General features: G+C 38.4%; 1 protein-coding gene across 7 annotated transcripts in view; it reads left to right on the top strand.

The window, feature by feature from the left end:
- The window catches only part of KCNMB2 (potassium calcium-activated channel subfamily M regulatory beta subunit 2), a 226,203-nt gene that overhangs the window by 173,337 nt on the left and 37,868 nt on the right, over positions 1–14,998 (top strand). The window contains exon 1 of one of the 7 annotated variants that reach the window (XM_073896995.1): positions 13,674–13,720. The exons of the other annotated variants lie outside the window; for them this stretch is intronic. The gene's annotated coding sequence lies outside the window, so the exon portion shown is untranslated. Of the gene's footprint in view, positions 1–13,673; positions 13,721–14,998 lie in introns of those variants that run through there. 7 annotated transcript variants of the gene reach the window in all.

Raw genomic sequence — 14,998 nt, 5'->3', positions numbered from 1 at the left:
CAGATCTGCATTTTCTCCTCATTTATCCCACTGACCTGTGTCGTAATTCCCTTCACATAAACAAAGAGAATAATAAAAGAGCCCCATCTCTAGCTTACAGAGCAAGTAAAAAACTAAGCCAGACTCATCAGTTCAGTGTTTCTAATTTTCACACATTTATTTTTGCACAAGTGAAGCCTGAAAGAGAAGGACGCCCAAGTGATGTACTAACATTGAACAGCAACGTGACAGCAATTGCCAACTTACCCAGAGGGGACTGTCTAATGTTCAAAGTAAAACAAACCCTAAAACACCACCCGCTCCCTCCCCCAAGGAAGAAACCATTATATTTACAGATCTGGGAACATTAAACAGCCCAGCAGGATGATGTTGAAAGGTAGCCTGCCACTTGCAATGCAAAGACTCCTTCAGTTTTCAGAATGTGCCTTCCTTAATTGACCTCATCGATTTAGCTTTTCACCCCTGATATGTAGAGTCTCTAATTTACCTTGAATTCCCTGGAACCATTTAATTTTTTTAACCATTATATTCCCATTACAGTATGCACCATGTAAAGGCATTTTCAAGTTCTCTAAGAGTACCGAATGCTTGTACTGCTTAATGAAAGTGCATTTTATCATGTCTTATGGTTTGCCCTTGCATGACCAGTTCTCACACCAGTCAGGATGAAATGAGAAACAGTGTCTTCCGGCTGGGGTGGGATAGACATAATGTCTGACCCAGTAGAAGACCCTGAAAAATGGTACTGTCTGTGTAAGTCATTAGAACCACTGTGTAGCATAAAAAATAACTGTGGAGACAGGCAACAAATCCAACCAGTGGGCTATCCCAAAAGGTGAATAGAGCATAAGAATTGCAAATCCACAGTCAGCAATGATATTCAGAAGTCCAAGCATGAAGGCAGGAAATACAGAAACACTTGATTTGGTGAAAAATGTAGATTCTCTCCAAATTCACCCAAAAATTCAGAGTAATTCCAATCCAAATCCTAGATTTTAAAACAAAATTTGACAGACTACATCTAAAATTCATCTGGAAGAATAAATGCTAAAGAATAGCCAAGAAATTTTTGGCAGAAAAAAAAATGATGGACTAGTTCTCTTTTATATTAAAATGTACCATGAAGCTATAGTATTCAAAATTTCATTGATGCCAGAATAAGAAAATTATATAAATGAACCAGAGTACAATTTAGAAACAGATCCATGTATTACATAAGAATTCAGTCTCTGATAAAGTTACCATTTAACAGAAAAAGATCTGCTCCCAGTAGGTTTCTATAACTCAGTTGGTGGGTTATACAATTTATTGTCCAAATCAAGACAATTCAAGAGTAAAAAAATACCAATGGGATGCTGAAACAACAGGCAAAAACTGGACTGTCCTATGCAAATCCAGACCTATGTTTATATAGTTATAAATACGGTTGTCCTTGCATAATTGTTAATAGCTCTATGTTTCACTCTCCAAATTGTTCCAGTTTTGGCATTAAATTCTGTGGTTACCCTGATAATAGGGTCGTGGTCACCAGGCAGGTATTTAAGAACCAAGCTCCAGGCTCTGAGAGAGGCTGCAGCAAGAAGGCAGTTCCCCCATTCTCAGACAGGATCAGAGGATAATATTTAGGTTACATCTATAGGAATTTAGGGATAGCAATCAAGGCAGAAATCTAGTTTTAATGACTTAGAAACGCAAGAGACAGGAGCATCAGGGTTACCTTGACATTGAGTGTCCAAGTCTGATCAAGAGGGGCTGCCTCAAGTCAGTATGGCCAGAAGGTGGAGACCAAGTGTGACATCAGGCAGGGGCCAGGCAGGGCCGAGCACAGTTTTCACTTAATTACTTTTATTAATTTACAAAATTTCAGAGAAGTTTTTGAGATAGAATGACCATTATTTTTACCAACATAAAAACAAAACAAACCATCATTAAAAAAAATGATTCTCAGTATAGAAGCTCCAGAGGTTAAAATAAGATAAAATATGCAAAAGTGTTGCAGAGGGCTGCCAAGCACTCCAATAGTGTCTATACACGTTTTATTATCACTGACCTTATATAAAACAGCCTTGCTATTTTTTAGAGCCATGCATTATCTTTTACATGTATTACATGCATTATCTCATTTCACCACAACCACCACTCCCAAGTAGGTTTTACTCACCTCATATAACAGAGGTGTCTGAGACTTCCAGGAAAGATACCTCATACCTTTGCTAAGTGGCAGAGTCAGAACCCAGTTCTGTTTGGCTCTTAGCCTTTATGTCTTGTTGGTACCAGGATTACTCCTCCAGTGAATGAATAGGAATGAACGAATGAATAGGAATGCCTATAAACACAGGGTAAATCCAACAGACACTTACTCTTGGGAAAAACAATTGCACAAAATCTAGTTAGAGATTTTAAGTGCATAGGTGCTCATTAAATTTTAATTATCTATTTGTGTGATAATTTATCTGTGTATACCTGACAACAGCAAAATCGCATATTAAACTCAGAATCATCCTCACCTCCTCTTTTTCTCACACATCCTACCAACAACTCTCAGCAAATCCGGTCAGGCTCTACCTTCACAATATATTCAGGACCCCCATTGCTACCACAGCACTCCACAACCCATCCTCTTGTGCCTTGACTAGTTCTACAACTTCAAAAAATTATTCCTTCCATGCTTCAACCCTCGCCCTCAACGAACCAGAGACAGTGATTACAGGGAAATCTATATTAATCATGCCCTTCCAATGCTCAAAGTCCTACAATGACTACCCATGTCACCCTGGGCAAAAGACAGTCCTGATCTAGCCTCCAGCCCCTTGGAGACTTGGCTGCCTGCCTCCTAAGTCTCTAACTCACCTCCAGCCATCGCCACCCAACAGCTTGGCTACAGCCACACTGGCCTCCTTGCTGTTCCTCAGAAACAAGAGGCACATGGCCGTCTCAACATCTTTACACTTGCTATTCTCCTGCCTCGCATGAGAAATCTCTTACCTCCATACCACTGGCTCAATCCTTTACTTCTTTACCAAAATGTGAGTTTATCAGTGAGGCTTCCCTGAGTGCTGTATATAAATGATCAGCCCCTCCTGCAGCATCACTCTCCTTACCCTGGGTAACATTCCCCAAAGCATCTGTCACCAACTGACATGATAAATGTACAGTCTCACTTATTTTTCGTCTCTTTATCCCCACTTGAATGTGTTAGGTGAAACCATATAGAATTGCCATTTGCATGGGTCAAAAATGGCCAAATATCCACATTTTATATGGTTTAATTTAGTAGCTTTATGAGGATCGGTTTTATCCTCTGTTAACTTTTCCTATGCAGGTAACAAAGCCTTGCGCGTAACAGTGCTCAATAAATACATATTGAAAAAGTGACTTGTTTGAGGCAAGTTTTAAAGAACCAGAGCCTGTCAAGTGTCTTATGTAACTGGTAGCAATCACTCTCTGACTTAGCTCAGCTTGGTCATCCGTTACCATCTCCTGAACACTTTCAGATATTTAGCCTGACCCGAACGCCCCTGGTGGTTTCTTTGGATCTCAAAGCCAGTGGCACCATAGCACTTGCCTCCATCACTTCAAAGACTTCAAAGCTCTGGGCTCTGTTGACAGTTTCAGAAGAAGAAGGTATCCATTACTTTTTGCTGCTGATATCCCTTACAACTTCCATACTTGCAAAGGGAAACCTGGCATACTCCAGGGCATCTTATGGCCCCAGGCAGGCTTCCAGATCATCCAGTCATGACTGCTCTTTTGATTTGGGAATAGGAAAAGGAGAAAAGGCCAAAGGGCCCCCCTTTCTGTTCCCTTTGCTCAAGGCTGAGAGAGATTCCTGATATCCAGTCTTAACACTTGCTAAACACATTCTATTTCCTATTCATTATTCTCTGGCAAGTTACTCCTCTTTTACTGCTTTCTTACTAATCAATATGACCTTTATATATTTGCATAGTGATTACTTCTTTATAGCAGTAAATGCTTAATAATCTCAGGACAGCTTGTTCCCTTTCTTGAATCTGAGTCCAGAATAATCAAATAGGCTTTACCCTTTTGTTCAGACAAATGTATTTTTAACACAACAGGACACTCTTATACTCAGAACATTATCTTTACTGGAATGTAGTGAGGAGAATGCACACATCTTAGAAATGACCACATACGCATGTCCATCACCCCCTCCTCCTCACCCTCCTCACTAACCCACACTCCAGATCAATGTCCCTTTTTGGGACTCTAGAAATTTACCAGGCACATTCCTCTGAAAGTTTATGACACCTCCTCTTCTCTTACCAAAACGATTGCCAAACTGCATGAGGTAAGGAGTTCTCCATTTGCCAGTTCTCATTTATAAACAAAAACCCATTATATTTTCATTTTGGTCACAGAGCTGAAAATATTCAGTGTACCCCTATTCAAACATATTAACTCGGGGTTTTATAGGACAAGGTTTTCTGTTTCAGTTACAATCCTAGCCTTCAGTGCTACCCCTTTCTTCAGACTGGAACTTGGAAAGATAGAGGGTAAAAGAAATAAGGATGAGCCAGATAAGAAAGAGATCTACAGAGCATTTACTACATCTGTCTTCGTCCATGCAGTCCACTAGTTATAACAGAATACCACAGATTGGGTGGCTTATAAACAACAGAAATGTATTTCTCACAGTTCTGGAGCCTGAGAAGACCAACATCAAGGCGCCAGCAGGTTCCATGTCTGATGAAGATTCACTTCCTTACTCATAGATGGGCCATCTTATCACTGCGTCCTTGCATGGCAGAGGGTCGAGGGCGCTCCCTGGGGTCCCTTTTATATGGGCAGTAATCCCACTCACGAGGGCTCCACCTTATGAACTAATCTGCTCCTGAAGACCCCACCTTCTAATATCATCACCTTGGGGATTAGGAATTATAAGCATTCAGTCCATTTACAGTGTCCTAGAGCCCTCTGTTCCATAGACCCCCTTGCTTGCATCTCAGTCTTGAGGAAGTGGTTAGATCTCAAGGGGTTGAGCAAGAAAACACTTGGAGTTCAGTGAGTCTTCTGCTCTCATTCCTATACCAGGACAGGTGCGGGCACATGGGGCCAGACCTGTGTCACAGACACTGGGGAAAACACACACTGAGAGGACCCAGCTCTGGACTGGAAAGGACACACATGTAATAGGCTTCCCAAGAACTACTGCTAGAAGTACAGGAACTTCCTTTTCTCCACTCAAACTGAGAACAATTTTACCATCTTTCTCCTCCCTATTCTCAGAGCAGATGGTAGGGACAACCGCTTAAAACTATACCAACATTTTAGATGTCATTTGAAAACCTAGGGCAGTTTTAAAGGTCAAGTGTGTGTTCCCTCTATCTAGCACCTCAGTATTTTCCTTGTCTCTTTGACCTTAATTTTGACTAGAAGCTCTTCTGTAAGGTAGCAAAAGATTTCAACTTCCAGAGGCTAATAGTCCTCCCAGAACCATCCTCATACAAATGCAGGTTACAGAACTGCTTTCTGAACCAGGATCACTTCTCTCTATTTCATGTAATATTTGCAGCCTGATTCCAGAAAACGCATCAAAGTTCAGAGACATACTGTTTCATCTTTGATACTCTGGAGCAGGAATTAATATCTGATTCAAACAAGAATAAACAGGCTATTAAAAATGGTCAGCAGTTCACAAACTAATATTTGTTGCCAATTCACCAGGTTCACTGTTGTGTTTAAACATTTGATTTCTTTTAAGAATTCCCATATTTCTGATAATGGCCGAAAACAGGGAATTGATCCTTCACACCCTGTATGGTATCTGACCTAGTACATTTCTAAAAAATACTGCATAAATGAATGCATCAGTAAATGAGAAGCTCACAAAAACTGTTTAAAAGATTTAAAATTTAAAAAGGAGAACACTATTTTTAGAGAGGAAATTGAAGAAGAATGACTTAACATTTGTATTCTAGACAAAGTAGACTCTTAATTCTTATTTTCTTGGGACCTAAATTTCCTGTATTTTTACACTAAAAATATGAGATTCTTACAATAGGAATTCATTTTCTTGAGAGAGAGCCACTTACAGTCATCAGACATGCCATTCATACCAAATGGTCACCCTGCTAGAGTATTCGGGGAACATTGTGAAGTGATGAATATGGCTCTTGTCAAACATCATTCTTTATGTAAAAGTAAATTCATTTACAACTGACAAGGCAATAAAGAAGGGCTTTTGCTCGAGTTTTGACATAGGAAGACATCAAGGGCAGCTCAGAGACTTCATCCTCTGGGGCTCCCAACAACAAAAGCCAAACTGTAGCACACTGATTACAGCTGGGCCTCCTGTCTGGTTTCTTGCACACGTCCACTGCCCACAGCCCTCTCTCCTGGATGTTTTGCCAGGCATTTTCTTTATCCTACCCGATCACCCCCTGCCCCCCCCAAACTCCATCCACCCTGCCCCAAAGCACCGCTCCTTCTACTACATTGCCTGATGTGATAAATGATGCCACCATCTACACAGTCCTCAAGGGAAACCTGAAAATCCTTTTTAAATCTTCTTCCCATCACCTTGTCTCCCTTTAATCTGCTCAGTCACCGAGTTCTGACCTCAAAACCTTCTAAACACTGCCTAGATCTCTTCATCCTTTACCATCTCCACTTCCTCTGGATCTTGCCTGGATTATTGCCCTCATCATCATCTAATTCCCTGCTTATCATTTCATCCTGCTCTAATTGATCCTTGATACTAGCTTCAGAGTAATGTTTCAAATATGTAGATATGATCGTGTGGTTTGCCCTTTGTTCAAAAATATGTGACAGATATTAAAATAAAAAATGCAAAATGGGACGCCATCATCTTAAATGCAAAGTAGGACTCCATCATCTTCAAGATAAGGACCTCTGCATGGCCTTTGAAAGGCAGGTGTGGAATTTCAGGATCTGACTCTTGACTTAATCCCCTGTATGTATCATGGTCAATCATACCAGCCAAAAGTATGAATGTGGTCTCTCAGGACACATACATAGAAGGAGGTGATAGTTTTGTCATTCTCAACACTAACCAGATGACACTAGAAGTACTATATTCAGAAAAATACAATTGTGCCATGTTTAAGAGTATAGATTTTTAATGTAGGCAGCTAGAGTTCATTTTTTAGCTCTCTACTTATCAGCTCCGTGACTTGGGCTGGTTATTTAAAGTCTCTATGCTCCTGTTTTGTAGAGGTTCTGTGGCAACTAAATTAATTTAAAAATATATAGCACTGTTAAATAATAAATTTTAGTATTGTTCTGCTCATGATACTTGGGAAAGACATTAACCAATGGAGTATGGCCTGAGGAGGGGACTAAAATAAGAAAAGAAACTGAGATCATGTTATCTGAAAAACAGTTGGATAACATTCAGTTTATAGTTAAGAAGTATTGGCAGGATATTACAGCTGAATGAAACATCTGGAAAGCAATCCAGACTGTGAAACCAGGAGCAATAGTGGAACTCTAGGAAGGCAGAGTCCAGCTCAAATTATAGAAACACTTTCCAACAAATATAAACGTCCAACAATGGGTTGGGAAGGAGGGGGGACATTGTCTCCAGAGAAAGTAGATTCCTCTCCACTGGAGTCTTTTAATCAATAGCCAGATAACTCCACATTTAGAACATTCCAAAGGGTTAAAGCATCAGATACAAAGGGAAGAATGACCTCTAAGGATCTTATGAGTCTCAGATGACAAAGGGCTTACCATGTCAGTTAGCAGTGAATAGTTGTTTATAGTAATTGATTCTTTTTGGTAAATTCCATAAAACATAAATATTTATGTCGCTAACACTAGTTTAGGTTGGTTTGTCATTTAGTTTCCCTCAATAACCCTGTTTATCCAGTGCTGTGTAAACTCTAGATCTATGTATGCCACAGCAACTGAAACAATCTCCCTGGCCCAACAATTCATGATGGAATATTCTAGCCAAATGTACCCAAGTGGCAGCTATCCTTGGCTACTGCAGCTGCATTTCTTTTTGTTTCTTACAGAATTCTATTCCTTGAAAGAAACAATGACCATTTTTTTCCTCTACAATTTGTTTGAAGTGTTTTGAAAGCAATGTGGAAAACATGAGTTTGAGAAGAGCTTTATTTTGATTTTATGTATCAGTTTATATAAGGTGAGAATGTTCCAGAAAAAGAAATGGGTCTTTTGACCTTGACATAATTGAAGCTTTGAGATAAATCCATTAAAAAGAACTACCTGATTGATTTCCTTCCATTTGCCAATAATAATTCCATTTTAAAAATAAGGAAACAAGCTAAGGTATGCTTAATTGTCAACTCCAAGCCACAGAGTCAATAAGGGGGAAAGCAAGAGAGTCACACACCAATAAAGATGGAAAGCCTCCAAGTCTGCCTCACTTGTGCCAGGATCCTTTCCCCCACTTGTTCCAGGCTGACTCCCTGCATCCTGGAGCCAAGCTTGTCTCAAATCTTGAGAGGACAGGAAGCCAGTATGTCATTCCCCATGATCCTGAACCACCTTTCTCTCTTGGGAACACACTATGGCCAGTCTTTAAATCTGAATATAATCCTTGGTGTTTGTATTTGCACTTCATTCTTTGACCTGGATTTGTCTGCTGGCTCTATTAGCCAGTTAGAACATTCCTCCCTGTAGCTCCAGCACTCTTGACCCCAACTCCTGCTACCAGCTGTTGGACTCTACCTTACCACCACCACAGCCACAAGAGGGGTTTTCAGCTGGGGTAACAAGACACACCACACTGTGACTGGTTATGAAGGCCACCGCATTAAAGCTGGTGCATAACTGGGGACCTATGCTGCAGCCTGACCTTCAGAACTTGGTAATGCTCATGGAGTAAAGTGACGTGAATGTGTGTCACGAAGGGGAAAAGATTAAGAATCATTGCTTTCAAGAAGAGCTTCATCTTATATTGTTACTTAGGGAGCAAAAAGAAAGTGCAATGATGAATCCCAAAGCAACAAGTACCAACTCCTCCCAGACTTGGTTTTCATAGCTCTTCACTCTCCAGCTACACAACATCGACCCTACACTTCAGGAAGTTCCAACCTCCCACCCAATCTCCACCCATACTATGCTCACATCAATGAGCTTATTCGATTGTCCTTCCCAGAAACTCTGCCTAATACTCTTCCCCTTCTTATCCTATCAATTCCCCTTCTTCTAGGACACCTTCCCTAAAGTTCACACATAACATCTTCCTTAAAGTAGAGCACATAGAGCCTGTGAAATCTTCCTTGGGTTTACCTACAGATAATAGAGAGCCATTGATGGATGTTAAGCAAGGAAGTGACCTGACTAAAAGTATGCTTAGAAAAAATACTTCAAGAGGAACTGGACTGCAATAAAGATTTAAAACAGAAGAGAAAATGACTTTTTTTTCACAGTCTGTAAATCAGAATCCAAATAAAATTCACACACTACAACTGGTAAATAATGTTTTTTAAGTCTCATTTAATCTACAGTTTCCTTCTCTATCTTATCTTAGAAATTATTTATTAAAGACTCCAGGTTGTCTGTCCTCAAGGTCTCAATTTCACTGATTGCATCCCCACTATATTTTATCACATTTCTTCTGTTCTCTTTGTTTTCCATAAATTGTTCATTGGCTCCAGAGGATTGATCAGATTCAAGTTTGGGGGTTTCTTGACAAGACTAATTCATAATTGATATTGTGAGTGGCTTTCTTTTTTAATGATAACAGTCACTGATGATCAAAGTCTAGGAACTTTGGCTTCTTAAGAGTTGAAAAATGATAATAGTTTAACTCTAATATCCTATCCTCTTTAATTAGGTGAAAGACTTCTATAAAGAGAAACTTTACTTCACTAACTATTTGGCTTCCCAATGCTTTGGTTAATATTGAAAACATAGGATAAAGGATTATTTCCCTATACTGAACAATTTTCAAAGTAATAAGTTTGTTTCCTAGCATCTTCTAATGGTAACCAGTTAGTTTTTTAAAATAATACTGTGAAATCACAAATGAAACATATGTGCTATATTTCCATCCATTTTATTATTATTCTGATTGATAGTCAGATTGTTCTTTCTTTGCAACTTTAAGTCAATTCCTAAATCTTTTTGAAATGATCCTGATAGTCTTTGATAGATTCCTTGTTACTTGGTATGATTCTTCTTGCATAGCACCTGCTCTAGATCTAGAATCAGCTAAGGCAACTTCAACCCTTTTTAGGGACAATGCTGGCATTTTCACCAGCAATCTTGGTCCACTCTGAACACTGATTACATCCCTGCACTCACCCCAGCCCTACACCTCTAAGTGACTTGGGAATGAAATGAGGGTCTGGCTAGTCCTCATGAATGTGAGGACAGATAGGTTTAGGCTCAAAGATGGCTGAAGGTCAGGACTGTCTATGACAAAAATTACTTGGTAATATTAATAAAATAATGGTATTACAATCTGAAGTGCCTATTTTGACATGCTGTATGAAAATGTCCTGCTCCAAGGCAACTAACCAGTTAGGAGGCTATTCGAGGAATCCAGACAGATAGCATGATAGACACTAGAATCAAACTGACACGGATGTGAATACCAGATCTGCCATTTAAAAAGTTCTATGACCTTCAGATTATTTACTCTCTCTAAGCCTCATTTTCCTCTTCCATAAAATAGGGTAGTCGTCAATGTGATGTACATAAAACACAGGACCATCACATGACAAGTACTCAATAAATGAAAATAATTATTGTTCTTGATGATGTATTATTGTTGCAAAAATTGATGTAGCAACAGAAGGTAGATTTGGAAATAATTCAAAACACTAGCCACTAGACACATGTGCCTATTGAGCATTTCAAATGTGGTTAGTCCACATTGCCATGTGTTACAAGTATAAAATATGCACTGAATCTTAAAGCCTTAGTTTTTGTAAAAAGTGTAAATTATTCCATTAATAATTTTTATTTTATTACATGTCAATAATATTTGGGGTATATTAGGTTAAATAACATTTATTATTATAATTAATCTCTTGTTTCTTTTTATTCTTTTCGTTGTGACTTTTAGAAAACTTAAAATCACATATGTGGTTGATATTATACATTTATTGGACAGTGGTTCTCTAGAGACAGTAAGAAATTATATACAAGAATTTGGAGACTGAGTGATGAGGTATGAGGGACAGGAAAATCACTTCTTTCATTCATCCCTATATATTTAACATCTTCTAATATGAAGCAACTTTTAATCAATGCTTCTTAATGGATTGGTGTCTATATTTTCAAGAAACCAACCATATGCATTGGCTGCTTTTCCCTACTTGAAAAGAGACTGTTTGTCTGGGTCTTGATAACAGATTTTGGACAAGGTAAACAAATCAGTTCCTTTCAGGGAGAGATTTACATTGATTAGTACCCATGATGTCCCAGACTTGACATGTCTTTTCACTTAATACTGAAAATACTGAAACAATTTTTGGAGGGATTACAAACTTCATTTTTACAGATAAGGAAATTGAGATTTAGAGAGGTTAATTAACTCATCCCATGTCAGAGAGCAAGGAAGAAATGAAAGTAAGAGGTAAAAGTGATTCCCATCTGCCTCCTTGATCTATGCTGCCTCTTTTCAATTTGCATAGTCATTTAGAGGTAAATGTGTGGGTTGAAGAATAACTAGGATTCTAATTTCTGACCCTCACTCATCTTCTTAGGTGGTTTCTCTTAGTCTCCTAGGTTCTTAGTCCCAAATATGGAACCCAAAATCATATAGGCAACAAACAGAAGATTCAAGCTCTTTAAGCAAACTATCCCAAGGTATTTATATTATTTATATTGTAATTATCCTCAGCAACTGAATTATCATATCAGGTATTTTCCAGACAATAGTAAAATCATAGATTTAAAAAAGGACTATCTATCTAATTTCATATTTATTCACCATAAAGTCTAAATAGTTTGAATGGGTATTTCTTCAACTTGTAGCCATCAAAAAGGAATCACTATTTCTGCTGCTGATTTTTTTTCCCTTGTATCTATAAGTACAGTTCTTTCCACTGGATCAAAGTATGATTTAGAATTTTAAAAATATTTTCCTTCACCAGCTTAGTGCCTTTGCATTGTAAAAACCTACTTTTGTAATTAGACACATTTGCCTTTTACCTACAATCTTAAAAAAGTTTAACTATCCAAGAAAACCCAAAACCACCAAGCCTCAATATTGGCATATGCCCTAGAATATTTCTGATATCTCTCCCAGCTAGTATTCAATGATTTTTTGGAACTCTATTTCAAATCCCTTCATTAGGATAATGGTCTTAATTTGGCATATTAAGTATATTAGAATATATAAATAAACATTTATTTATGTACACATAAATAAATAGCTACATATAAATAAATAGCTGCCAATAATGTCAGGTTCATTATTTTAATTAATCCTCACAACAAATATTGAGGGGTACATCATATTTCCATTTCATAGGTAAGGAAATTGAGACTCAGAGAAGTTAATTAGCTTGTATCCAATGTAATATTGATAGCAAAAGGGCAGAAATGGAACTTCAAGTTTTCTCTGCTTTCAGAGGTCATGGTTTCTATTCCATTTAGCAATTAAAGACAAGGATAAATCAAAGGAATGGTCCTGTTGGCAAAAAGAAAGAGCTGGAATACTCAATTTGGGGCTGAGAACAGCGAGTTCAGCAAGTAGAATTTTACGTGTATTATCGGTAGTCAGTTCAGAGAGCCTACTGGGAGAGGCCATGGACAAATAGAGTTCATTCAGTGACCACCACAGCTGGACCTATGAACCGTATGTTTTTGCCCCCAAAATACCTCTCTCACCAGTCTGCTAGAGCATCTAAAATTTCAACTATCATAGCTCCCCCTTGGGATAGAGTGATGGTTTAACAATTGGGTTAGAGATGGGCTGTATGGAGAGGCAGCCTAGGGAGTAGGAGAAATTAGTAGAAGAGTCTGTTGGAATCCTAACATCAAAACAACGTTTGTACCCAAGATGTCCAACTCTACAGCAATGCCTGGGTCTACAGAAAAACTTTTCAAGGATCACTGGGGGGCTTTCATTTTGCCTTCCTACTTGGCGCTTAATCTCTCCTCTGTCTACTTTACTAGTTTTCCCCATGAGTATTACTGAAGACTTCATTTAAGAAATTAACAGAATGTGAAATAGAAAGAAATTATATCTCACCAAAGACAAATTAGAAGTCAAGTCGTAGGAACAGACCTTGGCTGCAATTCTCCAAAGCGGAACGAAATAAAATTTTTCAGATGAAAGGAAACTTAGACTCATCTCTTTCAATTCCCTCATGTTATATATGAGGAATTAGAGCCCAGGAGGCAAAAGGGCTCTCAAAACCTCAAAAGAGGTTGAGAGAGCGTGGGTTTTGGGGTTAGACAGGTTCAGATTGAAAATCGGACATCATCACTTAATAACTCTGTAACTTAAGCCTAATTACTTGCTTTTCTGAATATTGCTTTCCTTTTTTGGTAAATATTGAGAGCTCTCCTACGGGTTACAGAATTAAATGAAACAATGCATATAAATGCATTATTTATATAGGTCTGGAGAAGAACCTCATACCTTTATGTTTATTATTGGCATTTCTAGTTCTTCTCTGTAAAAAAGCTATTATAGTTTGGCATCTTTGATTTTCAACTGAAGTAGAAGAATTAAACCACATTCACTGAGAAGAGATGGATGGTCTCAGCATAAATCTGTCATTTGTACCAATCTGAGGCACACGTGAGTTATGAGCAGGTTTTCTTACACCAGCTGTGTATGTGTGATGCCCAACAGAGTGAATGTTTAACAATTAAACCAGTTTTAAATATGTAGCATAGAAGGAATCAAACTGAACATCAGTTGTGATTATCCGCTTGAAAAGCTCATTAAGAAATGAATTATGGAATAGTGGACTAATTAAGCCCATGTAGAAATGTGTATTCCATTTCTGCATAACACTTTTTTTTAAATGACTCAAGCAGAAGGGCTTGATGTATTGGTATGGCAATTTGGGAAAAAAATTTCTACTATTTCCTCCAAATGAAAAACACTAACATTTACCAAGTGCCTACTCAATGCCATACATTATTTCAAATTATCTGCATGGTGAATCTTTATGATATCTGTTATTACTCTGATTTTCTTGATGAGGAAAATGACGTTCAGGGAAGTCTAACAATGTATTTAGGTTACATAATTACTGCGTTGTAGAGCTGGAATTTCAACCTGAAACTAATTTCAAAGCTTTTTCAACTAAGCCCTGAGATAGCCATTTTTGATGTAGATATAATGCAAAACTTACTTCATTACACACATGCATAATGATCTTATATTAAAGGCCCCCAAGCACACCCATCTGACCAGTCCGTCCCCTCCTCTAGACCATAAGGTCCACAAAAAAAGGGTCATACGTGCTGTGTTCACCAACATATCCCTAACACCCAGCTTGGTGCCTGCCGTATGTTACATCTTCAATAAGTTTTTGTTAATGAAGAAATGAATACTGAATTAACTAAAAGAATAGAGTTCAGTTCCACAGTCAACTTTTCACGGGTGGCAACACTGAGGAGAAAAGGAGTGTTTTGCCTTTGTTCATACAATTACTCAGCTACAGAGTGACGATCAGAAGCCCAGAGCCTCTGAAGTGCTAAGCTCAATGAGCCAAGTCAGCAGCAGGCTAAAGGACAGGTCCATTATTTAACTGGGGCTATGTCCTCCTGAAGCAGAAGTCAAACACATCCTGATTACATGAACAACAGTTGCCCCACATATGTGACAGAGGTCACAAATAACTCCCACACCCACCTCTAGCCAGAGGAGTCTGTACATTGTCAACCCAGCCGTTGAAAAGTAGTCTGAAATAATAATTCACAGAACCCATTTTCTCTAATTTGATTCTTCTCAAAAAGGCCATTAGTGTTCAGCAATACACTTCTTTACCTCTACCACTGAGCCGCAAACAGAGCCATTCACTCAGGCTTTCAGGCATCAAACTGGGAAAGAAAGGTCTTTCACATT

Source organism: Callorhinus ursinus, unplaced genomic scaffold (genome assembly GCF_003265705.2).
Source record: "Callorhinus ursinus isolate GAN/ISIS: 27379988/994484 unplaced genomic scaffold, GSC_fseal_2.0 scaffold1, whole genome shotgun sequence".
NCBI classification, from domain to species: domain Eukaryota; kingdom Metazoa; phylum Chordata; class Mammalia; order Carnivora; family Otariidae; genus Callorhinus; species Callorhinus ursinus.
This window is presented reverse-complemented; position numbering and strand designations above follow the sequence as displayed.